The sequence below is a fragment of the Ostrinia nubilalis genome, chromosome 3 (genome assembly GCF_963855985.1).
Source record: "Ostrinia nubilalis chromosome 3, ilOstNubi1.1, whole genome shotgun sequence".
NCBI classification, from domain to species: domain Eukaryota; kingdom Metazoa; phylum Arthropoda; class Insecta; order Lepidoptera; family Crambidae; genus Ostrinia; species Ostrinia nubilalis.
The window spans coordinates 16,555,554-16,581,471 of record NC_087090.1 but is presented as its reverse complement, the minus strand read 5'-3'; the positions used below and the strand labels follow the sequence as shown (position 1 = coordinate 16,581,471).

General features: G+C 37.6%; 2 long non-coding RNA genes across 2 annotated transcripts; both read right to left on the bottom strand.

Moving 5' to 3' along the window:
- Window positions 1–235: 235 nt before the first annotated feature.
- On the bottom strand, window positions 236–2,786 carry LOC135088046 (uncharacterized). Its single transcript, XR_010260948.1, has 2 exons — window positions 1,072–2,786; window positions 236–465 (listed from the first exon to the last, which is right to left on the bottom strand). It is a non-coding gene; the product is annotated as an uncharacterized LOC135088046 (long non-coding RNA).
- A 4,035-nt stretch (window positions 2,787–6,821) lies between these two features.
- LOC135088045 (uncharacterized) lies at window positions 6,822–8,172 on the bottom strand. Its single transcript, XR_010260947.1, has 2 exons — window positions 7,658–8,172; window positions 6,822–7,051 (listed from the first exon to the last, which is right to left on the bottom strand). It is a non-coding gene; the product is annotated as an uncharacterized LOC135088045 (long non-coding RNA).
- Between the last annotated feature and the right edge of the window lie 17,746 nt (window positions 8,173–25,918).

The window sequence follows — 25,918 nt, the reverse complement described above, 5'->3', positions numbered from 1 at the left end:
TAAAAATGAACCATTCAATTCCGTTTGGGAAACTTTAAAGTGATAGCTTAATGTAGGTACTCCAATTTCCACAACACTTCACAAGGCATAAGTTGAAAGTAATGACTTTTGGTGTTAAGTTTGTGGGCAATAGGCTAGTTTCCTAAAATAATTTTTTTAGTCCGTCATGTTTAATATCAAAAAATAATAATATATTTTTATTTGTGTTACGTTGTAATTAATGAAACGGAACGAAAACAAAATAATAAGTTTATTGAACTTCTGCAATTATCTCTTAATAATAAAAATCTAAAATTAAATAGTCTCAGGGTCAGGTTCTTTCTTATTAAAAGTAATTTGGTATCACCGGGACGGTTAAGTAGTTCCAACACTGGCCTGAGGTAGGTGTTTGACAGCTTCAGTTGGCTTCGTCCTTGCTTGAGCGTGGTGTAGTCTGCCCTTAATATTATGCCCGGCATAAAAACCCTGGAACACCGAGTATTAGGCACTTAGTAAAATGTCCGACTTTTCACCGTGACTGCAACATGAACGCGAACTTCCGTTATCTGGCCAACAAAACTGCGAACTGCTTAGGAACTAATACTACTAATTAGAAATCGCGATGTGGCAGTCACGGTTAATGGCAAAAGAAAGCAGAAAGGACTTTTTGATAGGAATTAAACTAACTAATAATAATGGCTAAATTTTAAGCGAGAAGGAACTACGCAATCTTTGCATCTAAAATTAAAATAAACATCTTTACAATACAATCTAAGGAAATAAATACCTAAGAAACATAGTAATTAATTTGTATTATTATTAATACCACTAAATTAATATTTATTTAAGCATTTATCGAATTTACACCCATAGTGAGTGCTATGTACTGACAATAAATGCAAGAAGTACATAATTTCTTAAGTATTGTTTCTTAATTACACTAATTAATTATTACTACACACTAACTACAATCATAGTAATAGTATTAATTGCAGAATAAACCAAATATCTAACACGCCCTATGCGAAGGTCATGTAAAGGTCATGCACAAAAACTAACTTACTTTCTAATTTATAGGTATGCATTACTTACCCGGTCAAGGGGTTGAAATAATTATAATTAACACTGATCTTGCAGTAGTAAAGTGTTACTAGCACTAATAGAAGTATGCGAAAATAGTAAATCGCTTATGAACGACTTGAGAAATCAGTCGAGCGTGAAATAGGTTTGCATTCAATGCAGTAGGGACGACCGCACTCGTCTCGGCCGCCAAGCTAGTCTGCGTGGCGCCGCCGGTGCGATCCTCACGGCAGTTTTTTACTTTGAGACGCGGTAAACAAAACACCAAATAACCCGTACGATTTTAATAGCGAGAACAGCGCAGTAACATTTCGATGCACATTTAAATGACGTATGGATTAGGATTTTGTTTGAAAGTTAGTATTATGTTTAGTTTTATTTAGTATTTAATTATTTATAGTTTATAGTTTAAGTAAGTAGTGTTTATATTAGCAAGTAAGGTTTTATTTTTAGGTTTAATATTTTTATGGACAATGTTTAGTTTATTTTAAAGTTTAAGTATATTAGTAACGAGAAGTTCACGTTAATCGTGACAATATCCCCCTCCTTAGAAAAGATTTAACCTAAGTTAAATCGAAACTATCGTAATAGCGTTGCTAAGCTTCATACATTTTCAGTTTGAGATCTTTAATATGCCAGGCCCCAATATCACGTCCATCTTTATCTTCTAAGATGTAAACAAGAGGGGAACGTTTACCTATAATACGGCACTTCTCAAATTTGGGAGCTAGTTTCTTCGCAAAGTGAGCAGCTTTATCGCTTTGGAAAAAACACCTCTTCCAAACGGTATCACCCACTGAGAATTCAGCATCTTTTCTGCGTAGGTTATAACGTTGAGTCGTTTTTTGGTGGCTACGCCATAAAGCAGTTTGAACTTGGTCAAAAACCGTTGCCAAATGTCCCAAATTCTCCGCGTAAGCGTCTCGTGGTAGAAACAAAATTTCGTTTGAAACATCATTTTCTATGTAATGTGAACCGCAAGTGACCAATTCACGACCATGCACTAGAAATGAAGGTGTATGGCCAGTTACTTCGTTTACGGAGTTATTTATAGCAAACTGTATCTTAGGTAAAAATATATCCCATGCCCTGTGGTCATTGTTAATAAGTGTGGATACAGCTGTTATTATGGTTTTATTGTATCTTTCCACTGTATTGACCTGTGGTGTATATTTTGGTGTAAAGTGAACGTTTGGAATTTTATATTTACTTAGTAGAGTGTCTAACTGCTTACTTATAAATTGAGAGCCATTATCCATAATGATGGTTTGAGGAATGCCATGAACCAGGAATACATTGTCCTCTAGAATTTTACAGACAGCCGTAGAAGTAGCCTGTCTAAGAGGAAACAATAAGCAATATTTAGAAAAGCAGCAGGTTATCACAAACAAGTAACAGTTTTGTTTTCTACTAACGGGTAAGGGTCCGACCAGATCAATAGAGAGTGTCTGGAATGGACGTGAACACTCTTTTGGTCTTCCCATTTTACCTAGAGTACCATGAGTAGGTTGTTTATAGGCTAGGCAGACTTGACAGTTAGTAACCGCCTTAACGACATCGCTATACATACCAGGCCAATAATATTTTAATAGAAGGCGGCGATACGTTTTAAAAACACCTAAGTGAGCTGCTGTTTCATTAGCATGATTATCTAATATAGTTCTATCGCGATATTCATTTGGAACAACCTCTTTCCAGCTAAATTCAGAAAGAAGGGTGTTGTTACATTTCATGTACCGATACAAAACATTTCCTTCTAACCTGTAATTTGGAAATTTAGATGGTGTCGTTAAGCATCCGTTAAAAATATTTAAATACCAGTTGTCTGTAGTGTGTGGAGGTGAGGGCGTGGAAGAGCTGATAGTGTCATCACTTGAGCTGGAAGATGATGTTGTAGTAACTGCAGCGACAGCACATCGAGACAAAGCATCCGGGATAATATTGTCCCTGCCTCGACGATGTTTTATCTCGAAATTGAATGAGGATAATCGAACACCCCACCTCGCAAGGCGACCAGTAGGATTTGAAAGAGATAGAAACCATTTTAAGGCCGAATGGTCTGTATAGACTGAGAATGGTTTACCGTTTTCGACATAGCAGCGCCAGTGTTCTAATGCAGTCGGAACAGCGAGAGCTTCTCTTTCTGTCGCACTATAATTACGTTCGGCACCTGAGAGAGACCGGCTCATGTAGGCAACCGGATGCTCGATGCCGTCGATAGTCTGTGACAACATTGCTCCAACCCCGAAATTGCTAGCATCTGTATGGACGTCGAATGGCATTTCATAGTTAGGACAAGCCAAAATTGGAGCTTCTACTAAAAGTGACTTCAGATGCTGAAATGCCCTATCCGCTTCCGGAGTCCATTTAAAGGCTGGAGAATTTTTTTTAGTGGAAGTTAGTTTATTTAGGGGTCCAGCAATAGTGCTGAATTGGGGAATGAAACGTCTGTACCACGAAGCTGTACCCAGAAAACGCTTAACTTCCTTTTTATTTGTAGGAGTAGGAAAATTTAAAATAGCGTCCACCTTTTCAGGGTCAGTACGGAGACCCTTTTCATCCACCACGTACCCGAGATAGCGCAACCGACTGCAAAAGAACTGACATTTGCTTAGATTAATCGTCAGATTTGCGTCACTTAGTTTAGTCAGCACACGATTTAGGAGTGATACGTGCTCCTCGAATGTTTTGCTGATAATGATGACGTCATCAAGGAAACAAAACACCTTTAATTCAAAGTCATTTCCGAAGAGGAGATCTACAAGACGCTGCTGAGTTGCTGGAGCATTGGACAAACCGAACGCAGTGACTTTGAACATTAATGTGCCGCGACCTGGAACATAGAAAGCGGTCTTCTCGCGATCCGGGGGGTGGATTGGAATTTGCCAAAAAGCTTTAGATAGGTCTAGCTTTGACATATATTTAGCTTCTCTTAGATTGTCCAAAATTTCAGAAACATAGGGTAAGTTATAGGCGTCTTTCTTAGTTATTGAATTTAGTTTACGGCTATCTAGGCAGAAACGTGGCTTTCCATCTTTTTTATCCACCACCAGTACAGGAGAAGACCATGGACTTTCGCTGGGTTCTATTACGTCCATAGCAAGCATTTCGTCAACCTGTTCCGCGATTATTTTTTGTTTGACCGGTGACATACGGTAATATCTTTGCTTAATAGGACTGGCGTCGCCAGTATCAATTTTGTGGGTGATTAAGTGTGTCCTGCCTAGACCTTTATGTTCAAAAGATATATCCGTGAATTGCTTGATGGTTTTATCAGCTATTTTTCTCTGCTGCTCAGTGAGATTTTCATAAGAATGGATACCATTATTTAAAGATATTTCCATGACTTTAGGATCGTCTTGAAAAAGAAAAGAAATTTTAGGTAAATTATTGGGCAGAATATTAAATGAAGACCAAAAATCAATTCCGAGAACTAATGGAATATCCACTTCCGGTATAATGTGAGCCGTAATAGTAGCAGACTTTTTATTAAAAACTATAGGTAAATGCATGATTCCCAGCGATTTCATTCTCTGACCACCAGCAGCTGTAACTTCAATAATTTGAGTATCAGCTATTTTAAAACCACATTTAGTCAACATAACATGAGAGTTTTTGCCTAAAATACTGACCACAGATCCAGAGTCCAACAGACCATACATTGACAGGGACTCATTGTTAGCAATATTAATTTTGACGTAGGGACGTGGATCATTAATTGGTTTAGGATGTAGGATTGTAGCTACCTTGTACGTTTGGGAAAAGGTTTTAACAAATGACAACCAATTGTCCCAATCTTGTAGGCAAAATTTTTTACTACAATCCATCTTTATTAGTTTTTTGGATTTTTATGGTAAGGGTAGTTTGCTGGCTTAACGCAATCGGGACACGTAGGATAAGTAACATCTTTTTTTCCGCATTTGAAGCAAATAAGAAATTTTGGTGCTGTACAGTTCTTCAGAGAGTGGGTGTGTGTGCGACAACGAGGGCAGAAAGGCAATTTTACATTACTGTTATTTGCAATGGAGTTCACCGGTACAGTATCTAATGCATTAGTGTAGTTAGGAGTGTTATTCGTTTTATTATAGTCATTATATTTGTTGTAGTTATTAGGTTTGTACATAGTATTGTTATATGTTTTAGTTTGTGATGTGCTAGGTTTATTGTAGGCAAATTCAGGAGCGAGTGTTTCCGATGTTACCTTTGGTGGTTCGCGAAACTGTAACAACCTAGATTGGTAATTTTCAAAATTACGGCATAGAGTTCGTAGTGCTTCAATATTTTTTATTTCTGGGGAGGTAGCTAAAATGCTAGCATAACAAGGTCTAATATTGTGTAATAAAATTTCTAGCTTTTCATCCTCACTTGGTGCGCGAGATAAACGTGAAAACATACAGTGCATAATAGATAAGTAGACAGTAATGTTTTCACTTTCACCCTGTGATCTTGCTCTAATCTCAGACATTAATCTGTAGTCATAATCAAATTGTCCAAAATCTTTTTTTAAGAGAAAAGCTAGTTCTTCCCAGGTTGTAATGGTGTCTCGAATGCTACGAAACCAGTGCAAGGCATTGTCAGTGAAAATTTCGGCAGCAAACGATAAAACCTTGTCAGAATTTATATTACGGGCCTTGGTAAACTCGTCAACTTTTTCTATAAATGCACGCACGCAAGTTTTTCCGTCATATTTTAGTTTGTGAAGATCTGAACTAATTCCACGGTCACATGTAACGGCAATGTTTGTGGTAGCGCTATTATTTTCGATTTCTGCACTGGTATTATCTGATGTTGAAGTGTTAGTTTTAGTAGGTGCCAGTTTATTAACTTCTTTGTATTGGTTAGTTAGGTGTTTATTTAATTCTGACAAGAGGGAAGTGTCATCAGGTGTGTTTGGGTTAATCCTTGTAAGACGGTAATAAATGTGATTCAAAAGGTTTTGAGTCGCAAATATAAGTTATTATCATATTTAGTTTTAAGAGTAGCAATATTACTTTGGCTTTTGTACAAGCACTCCCTAGCGCCTTTTAAATCTTCATGTGCATCGAGATGTGACTCAAGTATGTCCTCGGATGAAAATCCGCGTGATAATTTAGTTATTTGTCTCCGCAGTTCAACAACAGTATCTGCCGGAGTATCACCACGCAGGCCTACCTCGTATTCCAATTCAGATTTTTGAAGTGACAGGAATTTAATAGTATAGTCCATGTTTAATATTGAAAATATAAAATTGTTAAATAGACCGAGTAAGTAGGGCAAAAACCTTTATTTTTATTTTAGTAATAGCTAATAACTAAATCTAGTATAACAACTAATCTAGTATTAGGTGCTTAACTATTATTATTTATGATTCCTAATTTTTTTTAAGTCCATTCTGTTACATCAATCAGCTATGTGACAGAACGATTCCGTTAATTTAATTAAAAGTATTGTGAGAAGAGTAGTCAAGAATATTAAAAAAGATGGGCAAAAAAATTTATTGGCAAAATTTATACAAATTTCAGATTGTGAGTATAACAATCCATTAAGGTATTACAGTAAAAGTAGTTAATTTAAGCTAAATACAGAATAAATAAAAATTACTCACCATCTGAAATTGTTAGCGTAGACTCGAACAAAATCGTTTTACAAATACCATTCACCAAGTAACTACTACCAACACCGAGAAAACTAAAAAGTATTTACGACCCGTTACTACCAAATTACCTCAAGAACCGCGAGAATGGGCGCCACTTGTTACGTTGTAATTAATGAAACGGAACGAAAACAAAATAATAAGTTTATTGAACTTCTGCAATTATCTCTTAATAATAAAAATCTAAAATTAAATAGTCTCAGGGTCAGGTTCTTTCTTATTAAAAGTAATTTGGTATCACCGGGACGGTTAAGTAGTTCCAACACTGGCCTGAGGTAGGTGTTTGACAGCTTCAGTTGGCTTCGTCCTTGCTTGAGCGTGGTGTAGTCTGCCCTTAATATTATGCCCGGCATAAAAACCCTGGAACACCGAGTATTAGGCACTTAGTAAAATGTCCGACTTTTCACCGTGACTGCAACATGAACGCGAACTTCCGTTATCTGGCCAACAAAACTGCGAACTGCTTAGGAACTAATACTACTAATTAGAAATCGCGATGTGGCAGTCACGGTTAATGGCAAAAGAAAGCAGAAAGGACTTTTTGATAGGAATTAAACTAACTAATAATAATGGCTAAATTTTAAGCGAGAAGGAACTACGCAATCTTTGCATCTAAAATTAAAATAAACATCTTTACAATACAATCTAAGGAAATAAATACCTAAGAAACATAGTAATTAATTTGTATTATTATTAATACCACTAAATTAATATTTATTTAAGCATTTATCGAATTTACACCCATAGTGAGTGCTATGTACTGACAATAAATGCAAGAAGTACATAATTTCTTAAGTATTGTTTCTTAATTACACTAATTAATTATTACTACACACTAACTACAATCATAGTAATAGTATTAATTGCAGAATAAACCAAATATCTAACACGCCCTATGCGAAGGTCATGTAAAGGTCATGCACAAAAACTAACTTACTTTCTAATTTATAGGTATGCATTACTTACCCGGTCAAGGGGTTGAAATAATTATAATTAACACTGATCTTGCAGTAGTAAAGTGTTACTAGCACTAATAGAAGTATGCGAAAATAGTAAATCGCTTATGAACGACTTGAGAAATCAGTCGAGCGTGAAATAGGTTTGCATTCAATGCAGTAGGGACGACCGCACTCGTCTCGGCCGCCAAGCTAGTCTGCGTGGCGCCGCCGGTGCGATCCTCACGGCAGTTTTTTACTTTGAGACGCGGTAAACAAAACACCAAATAACCCGTACGATTTTAATAGCGAGAACAGCGCAGTAACATTTCGATGCACATTTAAATGACGTATGGATTAGGATTTTGTTTGAAAGTTAGTATTATGTTTAGTTTTATTTAGTATTTAATTATTTATAGTTTATAGTTTAAGTAAGTAGTGTTTATATTAGCAAGTAAGGTTTTATTTTTAGGTTTAATATTTTTATGGACAATGTTTAGTTTATTTTAAAGTTTAAGTATATTAGTAACGAGAAGTTCACGTTAATCGTGACATTTGTCAATGAAACAAATAATTACATAGTTCTGGTGCGTTGAAGTTCCGCGCGACGTCACAAAGTGCGGCACTTTTAAGCACTCATTGACGTCATGGGCCTCTTCTTTTGAACTTTGGCGCGCTTTAACTCTTTAAATTTTCATTAGTTTAAAAAATTAAAAATACGTGTAGAGTATTTTTTGATAAGTTAACTGACGGACTAATTAAAACCCTTGCTTTTTGACCCAGGAAACATCCCTATTGTGGGTCTCCTGCAATCACTGAGTCATAGACCTTTTTGTCTCTTACGACTTTTTGTATCTGTGATAAACTGTAAATGAAACCTGTTTTGAGATAAATCAATACTTTCTATTCTATTCTAAAGTCGTAAAGTATAATCTCAGCGAATCGATCTCTTCCAGACAACTAGGTGCGAGCACAGTTAGCGATGGGATGGGCGATTGTTCGGAAAAAAATAATCGAATGAATCGACAATAGACCAATCGAACTTTTGATTGTCAATTTAACAATTCGAAAAAAAAAATCGAATAATAATCGACAATCGAATGATAATCTATTTACCTTTCTACAACGGCGCTTGTGCTGGAATGCGGTAGCGCTAGCAACGAATCATGTTATTCGTTAGTAATATGGCGCGCGTCGATTAATCGAATGACTGCGATTGCTTATCGAATACATTCGATTATAGAGACCATTCGAATAATTCGATTTATTTAGTAATAATCGCCCATCGCTAAGCACAGTAGGTAATGTTTGTTATTATCGATCGACATATTACTTAGTAAATAATATTACTTATGTAACAAGTATCAATATTATGAACGCAAATGCGCGAGTTCCACTAAAAAGTAATCGATAAAGGTTCTCCATGTATTTGAGGTCGTGTGAATATTTTATAATGCCTTCTCAGAAATGATGTCCATTATGGATCAATTTAATCGCTATCGTTGTTTATTTTTGGCTAAAACAAAAAAAAAATACACAGGTAACTACTACATAATTCTTTTATACCTACTTAAGACATTATCCACCAGTCGACTATTGATCAGACGGTGAAAATTAATCAGAGTGTAAATTAATCATCAACTTTAACAACTACCTACTTCCTTTATAAATATCGAAAAAATACCTACGAGTATAGGGGAGAGGGGGGCAGCTTTGGACAGGGGCAGCTTAGAACAAATGAATTTAAAAATCACTGGTTTAGGCTACAATGGTATAAATCATAATTTATATTGCCAGCACTGATGCGCATAGCCGTCACATCTAATTTTTAATATCTAACTGTAGGTTAACCGGCAAAAGTGGTTTTTTGTTTTTGACTGCCAATTTCGCACTTTTTTATTTTGGTTCTAAGGTTTTTGTGGACGTAGTTTTATAAAATAGTGAGTGGTTTGTTTACTATATGGAAGTTTAAATAGTTTCAATGAAGATTTGATAAGAAATTGCGATATAAAAGTATGTTCCGTTATTAAATTTATGTTTTTTTCTGGAAAATGACCCATGGGGCAGCTTTGAACGAAATGGTTGGGGCACCTTTGAACTTTATAAATTTTCTTTTTTAAGTGGTATTATGAAACCTTAAGTTTTCTAATACTTCGTAGAAGGTTTTTACATAAAAAATAAGCAGATTGCTTTACTGTGACAGATAAAATTTCAAGCTGGGTGAAGTCCGGGCAAAAGCTAGTTTTAGTAGTTGATTGATATTTTTTAAATTATGCAGTTTTGTCTTTGATGTGTCATTAAACAGAAAGTTTATTATTATTTAGTTAATTGATATATCTTATATTTACTTTTTTTTTAATAATATCCCTAAGTTTTGTGTTACTTTGTACAGAGTGATGTAAAATAAAATAAACATGTTAAATTGATCCCAAATGACACTGATCATTTAAAATTTTGTTTATTAATTATTTTAAAAATACACATTCATAAATATTCAGTTTTATTTAATTGAAAAAAATACTAATTCAAAACTGCCCCAGGCGTGTTCAAGGCTGCCCCGACTACGGGGCAGTTTTGAACGTTTACAGGTCTGTGAAAAAATCTAAATATCTTAATAAGCGTTCATGAATAAGTAAGAAGAACATCATTATTTTGTTGTGTGATAACCATGACCTCTATCTAGGAAGAAAAAATTAATGAAATCGTTCAAGTTTGGAAGATATTTAATAAAGTATGAAAATTGTTCAAAGCTGCCCCCCTCTCCCCTACATGTTATCTAGGAGCATCTCTAAGTACTTTTTTCTACAAGACAAAATATTATTATTAGCAATCTATAGATGAGATAAAATTGTCTATCTCTTACTTACAACTGATACGAGGACAGATATGAAATCGATCTACATTTACAATGTCCTAGGATTGTAAACTGTTAATGGATTTGCATGGTTATTAAAATAAAACTCATTGCAGTACCTAGGTCAACACTAACTTCATTGTCTACCGCGAAATCATAATAATTATGAATGCTTTAATTTCATATGAAGATTTTTATCAAAATCCTTGATTTGAAACTAAGATAAGAAACTTTTGTAATAAGTATGACAATTAAAACTACCATCTACTCTAGATGCTCATAATAATAGCGAATTAAACTGGATGATAAGTAGATAGTTTTGCTTGATTTGTTTCTAGTTTAGTTTTCAACATTTTTCATATCGGAGTTGTAGGTTCATATCTTATTTCCCCTAATTATGAATGAAAAATGCAAAATGAACCATTCTGGAGTAAAGACAATCATTATTAACTTTACATAATGCAGTCTAATATTGAACTTTGACGTCACAATCACTCAGAAACCACCGCAAAATTGTTAAAAACGTCTCCCAGCTGTTATACAACACCTTCTATTTTTACATCCGCAGCTACTACTCACTTACATATACAATTAAAAAATTACATCAATCGCTCCAGATTTTGTGTGATAAAAATAAAGTTTAATAAATCAAAAGTAACTTACCATTTTATATTTTTAACGTGACCGCGTGCGGTTGCGTGAAACGAAACGCGCGTACGTCAAGTCACCGCGAGCAATGCAGGCAAACAAACTGCGGTGCGGCGCGCGGTCAAGGCCATGGAAACTGTGCCAGCCAGCCAATAATCGACCTCCAAAGAGCGCGGGAAACTTGCAACATGGCCGCCGCGCGGGAAAATGGCGCCCGCCCGCCTTAGCAGCTTTTCAGGAATAATTTTCAGGATCGCTGTTTTTATCAGATAAATAAATAAAAGCCGTTGCGTATGTTCATTATTATCAAATAAACACATTAAAGCTTTTATTTAGTTAAGTACCTGATATGTAACAGCGTTACCGAAGAGTCATTGTTAAAAACGATGGTGGACTGTATTATAAAGAGGCCTGCCGGTGGTGATTGTGGTATGCCACTAGAATCAAGAAAACTCCAAAAAAGGGCCAAAACAGTAGGTATATTGTAGCTTTGCAGCTCAAAACATTAACACGAGCGTGTACAAAGACAACTTCAAAAATCCAAAAAAAAATATTAAAAGAAGTAAAAAAACCATAAACAATATAAAAAAGGATTGCTGGCCAAACTGCCAGCAACATCCTCCACCCCCCTGGCAGAGCCGATTTAGTCAGGGGGGGGACTTGATGGTAATTTGACCAGCTTGGTGACTGGTCGCCGCAGAATTCCGCCGAGAGCGGTGACCTCTGTGACGCGGATTATTCCGTCCTTGCCGGGGTGGACCGCAGATATTCTGCCTCGAGGCCATGTTCCCCGCGGGAGATTACCGTCCGCGATAAGGACGAGGTCACCGACTCGGAAATTCTGCGACGAAGAACCTTTGGGCGACCTTCTAGGAGCGATTAGAGGAAGGTACTCTTTGACCCAACGCTGCCAAAATAGTTCAGCAAGGCGTTGAGGCTTCCTCCAATCACTCCTACTGAGCAGGTCCCGGCATCAGTCTTGATGGAATGGTACGGTGACGATGAACCGATGAGAAAATGAAACGGCGTTAATGATTCGGGAGCGTGAGGTTCGCTGGACGCATGGGTAAGCGGTCTGCTATTCACCAGTGCTTCTGCTTCATGAAGAGCGGTGCATAGGAGCTCGTCTTTGGGCACTTGCTCTGCCAGCATGGCTTTCAGCGCCGTTTTCACTGTTCGAACCATCCGTTCCCACGCTCCATATTAGGAGCTGAAGGTAGTATGAACTGCCAGGAAATATGCTGGTTAGCACATTCGTCCCCGAAACACTGCTGGTAGCTTGGGAGAAGTAGGTTATTAGCCCCAACGAAGGCAGTCCCGTTATCTGACAATATCTTGCACGGGGTGCCTCTTCGAGCGACAAATCGTCGCAGGCACTTGACTGCAGCGTCCGCTGAGAGGCTGTATACAATCTCCAGGTGAATGGCTCGGGTAGTAAGACACGTGAAGAGAGCAACGTATCTTTTTTCTCGTCGTCTTCCCACTGCGACTAGCATCATCGGTGGTGGGACCAGATTCGCACGTCGAATTGTGCAGATAGTACAACGCAGAGCTATGGAGCGGATTGTGTTTCGCAGTCGCAAAATCCAGTAACGTTGGCGTATCTCGTTCACCACAAGTTCATTCAGTCCGTGAGCAGCTTTTTTATGATAGTGTGTTACAAGGAGGCGAGCGGTGTGGTGACGACCATCCAATATTATCGGTCTCTTAGTGAACGAGGGCATATCAGGCGTGGCAGAGACTCTTCCGTTCATTCGGAGTAGGCCTTCAGAATCGAGCGTGGGAGTCGAACGAAAGAGACGGCTGCTTCTGTTGACAGCTTGACGTCGGCGATTCGACCTCAATTCTTCTGAGAAGGACTCTTCTTGACATTCACGAATGATGTGAACCTCTGCCGTGTATAAATCCTCGTCGCTGAGCAATGGTAACGATGATAATGAATGCGCTGGATGACTATTATGAGCACGTGAGGATGAAGAGAAACGTGTAGCCAAATTATGTGACCCCAATTTTGAATTTATGCGATTGCGGAGGATTTTGATATACTGATGCGCACGAGCGGTTGCACGCACCATCCGCAACCAACTGCTACATCGCGAAGGGTCCGCCGCCAATGTAAACGAAATAGGCGTTGGCGTGTGAGAATTTTGATCGTTTAAGGCATGAATCTGTATGTAATCTGCCTTAAACTCCCGTCCGAAATCATTCTGAGTTAAACTAACGGGTGGCAAAGTCTCCGAGGGCCAAGTTTCATGACTCTTAAGGAGGAAACTAGGACCGCTAACCCATCGAGAGGAGACTGCAGAACTCATTCGAGTAGCTTCGTCCGCGACGTTTAAACTAGTCGGAACCCACCGCCATTCACAGACCTCATTGATTTCGGATATTTCTCCTACACGGTTGGCAACAAAGGGTTTTAATGAGCGGGCTTCAGCTCTTAGCCAACCAAGAACGTTCATTGAATCTATCCAAAATACACGCCTACGTGGAGTTACATTGTGCTCCGCCAGTATAGAGGCCGCGAGGCGTGCGGCCAGCAGAGCACCCTGTAGCTCCAGACGCGGCATCGAAACTGGACTGAGAGGAGTGACCCGTGACTTCGCTGCAATGAAGAATAATTTGACTTTACCGTTTGAATCCAAAATACGCCAGTACGCGACACTCGCGTAGTAACTCGCTGGCATCAGCAAAGACGTGTAGCTCCAGCTCAGATTAGTCCGCGTTGCAATGAGACGCATAGCAACGTGGAATGTTCATATTTTCCACTAACGCGATACTGTCTAACCATGAACCCCATTCTTTTTGTTGGTCCATCGGTAAAGGTTCATCCCAAGATACTCCTGTTCGCCAATATTTTGAAGGAGTATCCTGCTATGAACTGTCAGTGGCGAAAGAATTCCTAATTGTCTTTAGCCATTTTACGCTCTAGACCTAGAGTATTGAAACGAGAACGAGCGAGAGCATAACTATCAGAGACATGCGGGTTATCCTCGCGCCAGAGCAAACCGACTTTAAACCTACCGCTTGATAACCTTTCAGCAGTCTTGTCGAGAGTTTGTAATGCACGCTCGTGTAAAGGTCCGCAGGATGTGGAACGTTTAGTAATTCCTAAAGCTTCTAATTTAAATTGTTCCTTGACCAAATTATCTAGTTCCGATAAATCGATATTTTTCACATTGGTTTTATTTATAAAATCAAATCCTTTAAAATTCCTACTATTGTTAGAAAGACCATGAAGTACCCAGCCTAGACTAGTACGAGTGGCTATTGGTTGTAAACGCAAGCCTGACCTTAACTCTTGTGGTATTGTCAAAAAACAATCCGAGGCGCCAATAAGAACTGTAGGCTTGGCATCTTCATATGTGAGCTCAGAAACAATGTCACTCAGGTGTGAGTATTGAATGTCTTGAACCGAAACCGTTTGTCTAGACAGATCAATATTAGAAATAGTTCGAGCATTATTTATTGTATAAAATTCATTACTGTATTTTCCTCTTATTTTAAATGAAACATACTGTATATCTTGCTCACAAACCATACCTCCTACGCCTTGTATACGTATGCGTCCATCTCTGCCCTGGATACCTATTTGACGCGCGATGGTGGAATCTATTAAGCTCGCTGTAGATCCATCGTCCAGCAACGCGAAGGTTTCAACATCACCTTGGGGTCCCCTTACTACAACAGGAATCACCTTTAGTAAAACTTTCCGTGAGAGATGTGAAGGGGCTAATGAATACGAAAGGGCAGTATCATTAGACAACGGATGCTCAACAGGACTAGATGGTTGAACTATCGGTTGGATATTGCTGTCATTAGTCTCCTGTTCGACGGAAACGTAGGTGGACATGTTGGGCACGGACGGTTGACAAAAGGTAGGTGCAGCAGCATTTTTAGAAAAACTGGTTGACGTACGATGTAACAATTGATGATGATTGAGTTTACATTGATTTATGCCACACATTTTTCCTTTGGAACATGAACGCCATTGATGTTTCTTTTGAGATAAGCATTTATAACAAATTTTATTATCACGAAGAAATTGTACTCTTTGGTCAACATCGATAGACTTAAAACCTCCACAGTCTATGATACTATGAGATTTATGACAAAAAAGACAAGTGTCAGTTACGTCTGTCACATGGACGTGACACTTCCTGTCATGTGTATTGTTTTGAAAATTCATTTTATTTACAGGAAAATTTTGTTGAGAAATTAAACCAAAACGTGTATGAATCCTGGATTCGAAACGAAGAAAATCAGATAGTAACTCCAGTTTGGATTTCGCACCTGTGTGTTCAGCGGCATAGCGTGTCCACAGCATACGCATCAACGGTGTTAACTTTATTAAAATTGTGTTGTAAAGTTCCGGTGAATGCAAATACTCCAACTGATCTAAATGTTTCAAAACTGAAATTAAATTGTGTACACGACATGAAATGGTGTTTAAATCTTTGAGATCTGTTTGTAGTCTAGGTAATGAGCGAATTTGTGCAAGCTCTTCTAAAACTATGAGTTCTGGCCGTCCAAAATTATCTTCTAGAGCTTGTATGACCTCTTCAGGGTCTCTAGAAGTCAGTAAGAGGGCGGACACAGATAGAGCTGCGTCTCCGCGCAAGGAAGATCGTATCCGTGCTAAATTTTCGGTGAAAGAGCATGACTGACTGGTTTGATAGTATGACTGTTTGAAAGCTATCCAGTCAGCTGGTTTTCCACTAAAAATAGGTAGTTGAGATGGTCTAGGTTTGTTGGTTAAGGAAGTGATGGCACGAGCTAGCTCTCTAATGTCATTAGATTGATGATGACGAGAAGGAGAAACTAGATGTGGTTCTACATGTTTTGACGTCAACTGACTATGATTAGGTAGTAAGCCTTCTGAACCTTTGGGTACCGTGTTGACAGCATAAAAAGGACCTGGTCTGTCCTCTGCAATTGAAGCGGCGGGATTCTGCGGCTGTGCAGCGGCTGATACGATATCCGAGAAATGGTCAGGCAAACTGTGAACCCAAGAGTTGACGGAATTATTGCGTGTACTAGACTCGATGGCAGCGAGTTGAGCTGCCAGAAGTTTGTCTTGAGCTACCCTCTTTGCCTTAGCTAACTGCTCCTCAATTTCAAGCATAGCCTTAGCGTGAAGAGCTTCGGCCTGTATGCGAGCTTTAACTGTGCTGGATGTAGATTTAGACCTATTAGAGTGAGTACCTCCAGCATTTGAGGTGGAGATATCGACGCTTGGAGTGGCTCCAAGCGAACCTCCACCTGCTTGAGGCACCGTGACACTAGGATCTACACATACCTGTGAGGCTTGGGGCTCTGTAGGGTTACCTGATTGGTTCTTTACCTTGCTTCTAGTGAGCATGGTACCTTCACCTCTCCTATCGGAGGACCAATGTTAAAAACGATGGTGGACTGTATTATAAAGAGGCCTGCCGGTGGTGATTGTGGTATGCCACTAGAATCAAGAAAACTCCAAAAAAGGGCCAAAACAGTAGGTATATTGTAGCTTTGCAGCTCAAAACATTAACACGAGCGTGTACAAAGACAACTTCAAAAATCCAAAAAAAAATATTAAAAGAAGTAAAAAAACCATAAACAATATAAAAAAGGATTGCTGGCCAAACTGCCAGCAACAGTCATGTTAGAAACTTTAAATCGTATTACGTAAGTCATAAGTAAGTTGTTTACTTTTTCTTTGATTATTTACATAGACTAAAATAAGTACAGATCATGATTTATTATAAAAATTGTGCATTTTATTTCATGTAAACAAAGTTTCTACAAACACATAGTGTTTTGTTATTCTAAATTAGGTATTTTATACATTTAATTAATTAATTAGTTGTAGCTAAAATGATCACGTAAATTGAACGTAAAAATAACAAATCAACAATAATGTTTTGATAAAAAATAAGTTATTCAGTTACTTTTAAATCTAGTTTATCATTTTGAGTAGTAAGTATTACAGTATTTCGTTCGTCAGCTGCTGGTTATGGTTTATGGTAAACAATATTAAAAAGTTTCTAACAATAAAAGGTATAAATAATTTAATAAATATTAATCAACAACTATAAAAACAACTAGCATGACCCGCACGCATTTTAAAAGTATACTAACTAGAAAACAATAACGCACATTTAACACTGCAAATAAATTATTATACTAACATTTATAGAAGTAAAAGTACAACATTTAACAAAGTACGAGGCGGACAATAAACATTAATAAAAAAGAAAGGCAACTCATAAAATTTCGATTCTCTAAAAAAAAAATAACGACAAAAATCTAACAGAAACTACTCAACACAAATTGTTTATTGTAAGTAGTTTCTTTTCTAATTTTCACAGCTTCAGTTAGAGCATTTTATATGGCTATACGAAGTTAAAATTAAGTATAGTTTTTGGAATTCACGATGGCAAGTGAGCTTTACATTGGTGTCTGGCTACTGTTCGTTTTTTAAAAGTTTTGATAGATATTACACTATCGTTATGTGCATGTACATGTACACACACAAGAAAGGTCACTCGCCTACGTGAGTTGCAAGAACTAAAGGGTGTTTTTTTTTTAGAGGTATACAACTTTAAATCGCTTAGACTGTTTCTAGTGACAGTTAATTTGATAGTTGGTGTAGGGTTTCTGATTTCTCGACCTATTTTTTTTCTCGAGTTTCGGGAATTCTCGAGGCCAAAGTCTCGAGTTTTCTCGGGTCTCGAGTCTTTTAATTAAAACTGTTGAAATCGGTTGAAATTTAATAAAAACGCAGGTTTTTTAATCTAATATACCTACTTTTATTGCACACCAATCAATATTAGAATTTAGTGCCACTTATTTTGGTAAGGAAAGAAACAAAACATAAAATCTTCTTTCATAATTAATATTAACTAATAATCACAACAAAAGTCATAAAGTCGCGTGTACTTTAAGGATATAAATAGCAATAATAACAATAAAAATCTGGAGCTACAATTGAATCACTTGTTTTCTAAAAAACACAAGTCCAAATAGCAAAATTACGATAAATAGTTTTTTTTTATAAACAAAAAAATATGTTTAATAAAGTTTTTTTTATGCATAACAAGGCAGTTATTTGACCACAATCGCACCTGATGTTAAGTGGAAACGATAACGACTTGAATAAACTTTACGAGGACGCACGAGTACCTAACCTAACAGACAGTTAACAAATTTTTCAGTCTTTAAATCAGTCAGAGGTAAACATACTTGATAAATAGGTATAGCATCTAGTTGGTGAACATTATTACCACGTTATTACTTACTTTCGATTGAAAATGAAAAATGAAAATTAAATATTTTATTCAGCGACACAAAACAGCATCAAAAATATGAAACAAAAGTAAAACTAAATAGAGTAGGTAATGTTGATAAATTAAGATCATTACTTGCATTGCAAATCAAATCAGTTAAAAAACGAGAGATTAGGCCAGTCTAAAAGCAACCTTAACCTATGAAATAATTAAAAACTTACTTTTGTCTTAGAAAATAGGCTTGCAAGAATATTAAAGCTTCAAATTGGAAACTCGAGAATTCTCGAGCTCCGGTAATTTTTTTCTCGTCTCGAATGAAGCCAAATTTCTCGAGTTTTCTCGAGTTCGAGAAAGCTCGAGCAGAAACCCTAAGTTGGTGGTACATTTGTGTTCAGTATATTTTGCCATTTCATAATTAAATAGAATTACTTCGGAACAATGCTTGCAAATTGTGAAAAAATGTATTTTGAAAATCATGGTTCAGTTTTCCATACAAGCGTCCCTATTACGGTCGACGCAATTTTCGTAACTTTTTATTCCTCAGATGAATGATGTTGACGTGGAAGAGCTATGGTTTCAACATGATGGTGTTACCATCCAACCAGCACGCGACACATTCAATTTATTGCGGGTAACATTCGATGAGCGGATAATTTCACGTAATGGATCTTTGAATTTGCCTCCACAATCGGGTGATCTCACACCTATGGATTATATTTTTCTCTGGGGATACGTAAAGTCCACTACTCCGCAGATAAACTACGGAATTCAATGCCAACATTCGTCGCTTTATTGCCGATGTATGGCCCCAGTTGCTCGAAAAAGAAATTCAAAATTGGACATTTCGATTACGCTACATTTGAGCCAACCGTGGCGACCTTAGGCCCGAAATCATTTTGAAACATAAATGGCATAAGAACATCTTTTAAACAAATTCAATACCATGTAAATCAAACATACTTTTACATATTTTATTTCATTTTAAACTTGTATACTTCTAAAAAAAACACCCTATATAAGTAGTTTCATATAAAAAGGTGCGATAGTACGAGAGTGGAAACGCTAACTCTTCTCTACGACTAACTCTAGATTGGCCCCTGTATTGTGTTATCACCTATCTAAGCTACGTGAATTCTAAATCTTATCTATTTTACAGGTACAAAATATTTTAGCGTCACAGGCACTCACTCCAAGTGAATTTTCACTCCAAGTGAATTTGATTGTGGCCATTTGAAAAAGCCTAGAGCTTTTCTGTCAAATGCATTTATGGCGTAATTAAAAAAATAACAAGTAAGTAGGTGCGTATTTCTCACGGATTTTTTTTTACTTTATTTTTATAAATCTTCATGTGCCCAGGAAATTAGTGGTAACTTGATATTTTCAAATAAATTTTCGTTTGCAATCCTGGTTATAAACTGGATTTCAAAATGAAAAAATGGCACCTTAACGAAAAACAATTTGGGCAAAAAATTAGCACATAATGTACTCATTCGTAAATGTCACGTTAAGACCCGTGTCTTTCTATTTTAAAAGATTAACAGTCCATACATATTTTGTACCCATATCATTTTACAGAATTATTTCACTAAACTTAAACTAACTCTATTCGGACGTCACATTCGGTGTTACTTTATGTGCAAAAATATATCTTTAAAACTAATTTAAGGCATTTATTCTTACTATATTGCCTTTAACATTAAACAGTTTTAAATAAAAAAGAATTAGTTTTTAAGTTGTCACAGATTTAAGATCGAATTCGAAACATAGGTAAAGTACCTTTAAAAGTTCCATCCGATAAATATAGGTATTGTACTTTAATATAGGAAGTTGTATCACACAGATTTAAGCCATGTATTCATTAGGCAACATTTGTTGATAAACTGTTTATGACTAGTGTGAAACAAGTTTACCATAAACACAGGTTTCTGAAACTTGGCCGTCCACACTTGCTCTCCACTCATAGCGGGGAGCACGGCAACATGTATCATAGGCAACATTTGTTGATAAACTGTTTATGACTAGTGTGAAACAAGTTTACCATAAACACAGGTTTCTGAAACTTGGCCGTCCACACTTGCTCTCCACTCATAGCGGGGAGCACGGCAACATGTATCATAAACAATGTTTCATCACCTATGGACTGTTTATAAACTGTTTACAGAGATGATGAAACATTATGAAACATTGTTTATGAACAGTTTATAAACAGTGTTTATCAACAAATGTTGCCTAATGAATACATGGCTTTAAGATCGAATTCGAAAATACCTCTGAAAGTTCCATTCGATAAATAGATTGTACTTTAATATTTACCTTTTTCTTTGAAATGAAATCAATTTTCATTAAAAAATATACATATTCGCCTATATGGTTAGAATTATTTATATTAAACCTCTCTTAAGATAAATAAATTAGAAATTCACATTTTAATTAAGTATTAGATAAGTAAGTAGGTAGGTACACATTACCTAAGTGATAATTTAATTAATTAAATCTTATTATGTAATTGAACCTAGTTAAATGTATCTTACATAAAGGCACTAAGTAGTCGTGTGCGTAACTCTTCCTTACTTTAGTTTTTAGATGTGGAATTACGACATGTTACAATAAAAGTTCTTTACGAATACTAAAAGAAAAATAAAAATAAAATAAATTAGAAAACATAATGAAAAATAATCACATTAAGTAATTTTTAAATAAATAGTCATAAATTGTTAACAAAAAAAAAACAATAGACGCGTTGTAATACGCGTCTATTGTTTTTTTAACAAAAGATACTCAAATATGAAACGACCCTCAAACATAATTCAAACTCAAGTACCAACAGATTAAAGGCTATTAAATTGGCTTAAAATAATGTAGGTATGTGCTCGTAGTTAGACCAATCATAGAACAAAAAGTTTGATTTCAAGTTACAGAGACTAATATTCTAAACGTAAAACCTCATAAAATATATTGTACCTTTTTATTTTAAGTAACTATTTTGTACGTAATTTAGTAACTTTAGCGTTAATTTACTTAAATTAAGGCTTTACATTCACATCTAATTCTAATTTAGAATCTAATCTTACAAAGTAATTTATAGTAAAGAAATTTTTTCGGCACTTTTCTCTAATAATTTTGATTTTTCTCTCATAGAGTCCATTACTTAAAAATAAACCTACATTAGTAAGTATTTAGGTTTTTATTTCCAAGTGAAATAATGTGTCCCCGACCTGTTTCATTTGACTTATTTGAATGTTTGTATTTTATAGATATTTCTAGAGAATGATAAATCCGTCGATTTGTTTCTGCAACTGTATTTATAAGGCCACAAGGTTTATTTTCTAATACTAACTCATTAAGACCGTCTACATATGCGTGGCGATGTCGCCCGAGCTTCCCTCGTAGAGGCGGCGGACCTCGTCTTGTGTCATCTGAGACACGGTCGGGATTTTTGACACGTTGTTTGTTATTGGCTTTACCTGGAAACAAAAGTTATTTGTTACTTTGGTTAACCAAAGTGGCCCTAAAAGAGAGCCTTGCGGGAGTCCTAGAAATATTCCAAATTTTCAATGTAGGTACCATTAACATCTTTGTCACACTTAACATCGAGCCATTATACATAGTATGGTTTCCAAAACCTAAAGCTATTTGAATGTTTTAAAAGAGAAAGGAGCTTCAAAGATCAGTCCGAGGCATTTGACAGTGTAGTTATCTTGTTAAGATCCATACTAAGGAATTTGTCAGTACATATTTATAGGAGTTTTCTTAGACATTCCTACCTACCTAGACCTACTGTGGTGGACCGACGATTTAAAAATAACTGGTAGCTGTTGGATGGCAAAATACATCATTCTTTGTGACTATGTCCAGCAATGGACTACCACAGGCTAAAATTATGATAATGACAGGTACCTTATTATTGACTACTCCTGCGATCCCATTGGCCATGGTCCCGTTGGGTAAGGACCCGTTGGGCACTGTCCCGTTCCGGACTGTCCCGTTGCTGACCGTCCCGTTGGCGAACCCGTTGGCTAGCCCGCCGCCCATGCGGGACACGGCGTGTGCGAACTGCTGTATCGCTGATACATCTAGAAGATAAGGTTAGTAAGTTGTCATTTGAAGTGATAAAGAAACAAACAAACACTATGTTATGTAGAGCAATATAATTGCAAATTATAGTTTGATAAAAAAAACATATGAAATTTTAAATTCTATGAGTTTCCCAGCACATAGCAGGAATAATCCATGCAAATCGTTATGTTTTTTCTTGAATGTATTTTTTTCATCTTGTCAAAGTTTGTCTGCACTAACGTCCATTTATGATATTTGCTTCTAAGACCGTCATCCATCGCCTTCCATACTTATTATTACATTGCTCCATGATGGTATACTAATAGATAGACCCGTATATGACCCTGCTAAAGCCCGGTCTGTGAGCACGTAGAATTTTGTCCATTGACACCAAGCTACCCATCCTTATCGCTCGCGTAATTATATTGCTGTCGCGACTGTGCGACGGGCGCCTGCAGTGAGTGTGCGAGCGCGACAGCAACATAATTACGCGCGAGCGATAAGGATGGGTAGCTTGGGGTCATTGGACAAAATTCTACGTGCTCACAGACCAGACTATAGCTGTTATCATCTTTTTACCAGCTCTAGGCGGCGTGGGCGGCTGCGAGCTGGGCGGCTGCGGCGTGGGCGGCATCGCAGCGATCGCTTCAGCCTTCTCCAGCTCTTCCAGCATGATCCGGGAGAACTCCGTCTGCACTTCAGCCGCGTCGGAGTCGCCGTCCACCTTGAATGGATTCATTGAAAATGAAAGGGAACGGGCTTTTCCCACCTCTCGTTCCCACCGCTGCAACTCCTGTGTAGCCAGGATCTACAGCTTGACTGCTAATAAAAACCCAACCTGTGAAGGTCAAGTTTGTCCCGGGGAAAATTTTACTGTCATTGGACCCGCAACGAATTCAATCAGAAAAACATAGGAGGAGTTCAAAGTTAAAATGAAAGGGAAGTTGATGGTTAAAATTCTGACTACTGAAAGTAAGTAGGTATACAGTGTTAATGTGATATAATTCATTATAATTGACTATTAATAGTGTTGTTTGCGTGATTTGTTTAATATCCTTAAAATCTAGATTTTTATGTGTGTGCCCAATTAGGTATTCTAACACCATAAAGTTAACAGCAAACATGTCATGCGTATATTGTTAAATAAGGACAAAGAGCAAAAAAATTTTGAAAAAATAAAATCATGCTTAGAAAAGAAAACAAATTGGAAGAATAAATAATAATAATAAATAATAAGAACAAATATTTCTGATTTCTGAAAAAAAGATAAATTAAATCTCTCAATTTTATAATAAAGTGGAGATAACATTTTGTCGCCAATTTTATTGAGAAATTATTATTGTGTATTTTGTAAAGACAGTAGAGTAGTATTTATAGAGTGTCTTATACAGGGTGTTAGGTAAATGGGTATATGAGCCGACACTAGCCCATGTTAACATGGTCATATAAATGGTATGGTGAAGTCAGAAAATTGATATCTTCATTTTAATTATTTTAATTTTCATACAAATCGGATTTTATAAAATTTATTTTGTATGAAAGTAAAAAAAATAATGATGATATCAAATTTCTGACTTCACCATACGATTTATATGACCATGTTAACATGGGCTAATGTCGGCTCATATACCCATTTACCTAACACCCTGTATTTCTTCTGTCCCATAAAAAAATCTCTAGCTAGACAGTGAGGCAAAGTATTCAAGATCATGAATCGAAGTCGAATGTAAGTCTAGTACCCACTTAAGTAAACCTACCTCTACAAAATACTCCTGCCTGAGTTTTGCTTACAGTCACCAAAACTTATATAAAATTTTGCACTTTCAAAGCTACTCGTAGGCATATTGACGCGGACACATCGCGATCGAGGCTTATAGGTATCGCAATATAGTTAGGTACTATATTGCCTTAGTTAATATCACTTTTTTTCTTGTTCTTGATGACAATCTCACTCCTGCAGATGCGACTTATGATAGAGCGAGCTTGCCCAGAAGTTACCTATTCCTTGCAATTTGAACTAAAAGAACTAATAAAAAGAAAGAAGCACACTTACAGACTGTCTACTCACTATAACGAGGCGGTGCATCTGGTCCAGCGCCCGAAGCATGGGCAGGCTGTGTTCCCGGAACACTTCGAGCCGCCGCCGGAACGCCGCCACCGAGTCGTCCCGTCGACCCCGGCCGAGTTGCAGCTTGGAGCAGTCCAAGAGAAGCATACGGGGCGATATGCGGAACTGGGAGCAAATATGATGATTAGTATTAGGCTCCACAGCCCCCAAAGACTTCTAAAATATTGTTAGAGAATGGAACTTAAAGATCTAATGCCTTAAAGAGTTCTAATTAAACTCCAGCCGCCGGCGGAACGCCGCCACCGAGTCGTCCCGCCGACCTCGGCCGAGTTGCAGCTTGGAGCAGTCGAGGAGAAGCATACGGGGCGATATGCGGAACTAGGAGAGAAAGGGACAGTAAGAATGAGGCCAAAGACCAAAATACTACTAGACAGTGCAGCCCTAAAGACTTCTAAGTAACATTCTACTAGAGCAGTGGTTCTTAACCTTTAAGTCATGAGGGACCATTTTACTAAATGTCTGTCTTGTCAGGGACCACCTCATGATCGATCAAAACCAGTTTGCCTGCAAAAATCAGTTAAAAGTGGTTTTAACCAAGGTGTGCAAGTGCACTTCGTGGACCATTTGGAATGTCTCCAGGGACCACCAGTGGTCCGCGGACCACAGGTTAAGAACCACTGTACTAGAGAAATGTAACTCCAGCCGTCGCCGGAACGCCGCCACCGAGTCGTCCCGGCGACCCCGGCCGAGTTGCAGCTTGGAGCAGTCGAGTAGGAGCATACGAGGCGTTATGCGGAACTGGGAGAAAAAGGGACAGTAAGAAAGAGGCCAAAGACTAAAATACTACTAGACAATGCAGCCCTAAAGACTTCTAAGTAACATTCTACTAGAGCAGTGGTTCTTAACCTTTAAGTCATGAGGGACCATTTTACTAAATGTCTGTCTTGTCAGGGACCACCTCATGATCGGTCAAAACCAGTTTGCCTGCAAAAATCAGTTAAAAGTGGTTTTAACCAAGGTGTGCAAGTGCACTTCGTGGACCATTTGGAATGTCTCCAGGGACCACCAGTGGTCCGCGGACCACCGGTTAAGAACCACTGTACTAGAGAAATGTAACTCCAGCCGTCGCCGGAACGCCGCCACCGAGTCGTCCCGTCGACCCCGGCCGAGTTGCAGCTTGGAGCAGTCGAGGAGAAGCATAAGGGGCGATATGCGGAACTGGGAGAGAAAGGGACAGTAAGAATGAGGCCAAAGACTAAAATACTACTAGACAGTGCAGCCCTAAAGACTTCTAAGTAACATTCTACTAGAGAAATGTAACTCCAGCCGTCGCCGGAACGCCGCCACTGAGTCGTCCCGCCGCCCCCGGCCTAGCTGCAGCTTGGAGCAGTCGAGGAGTAGCAT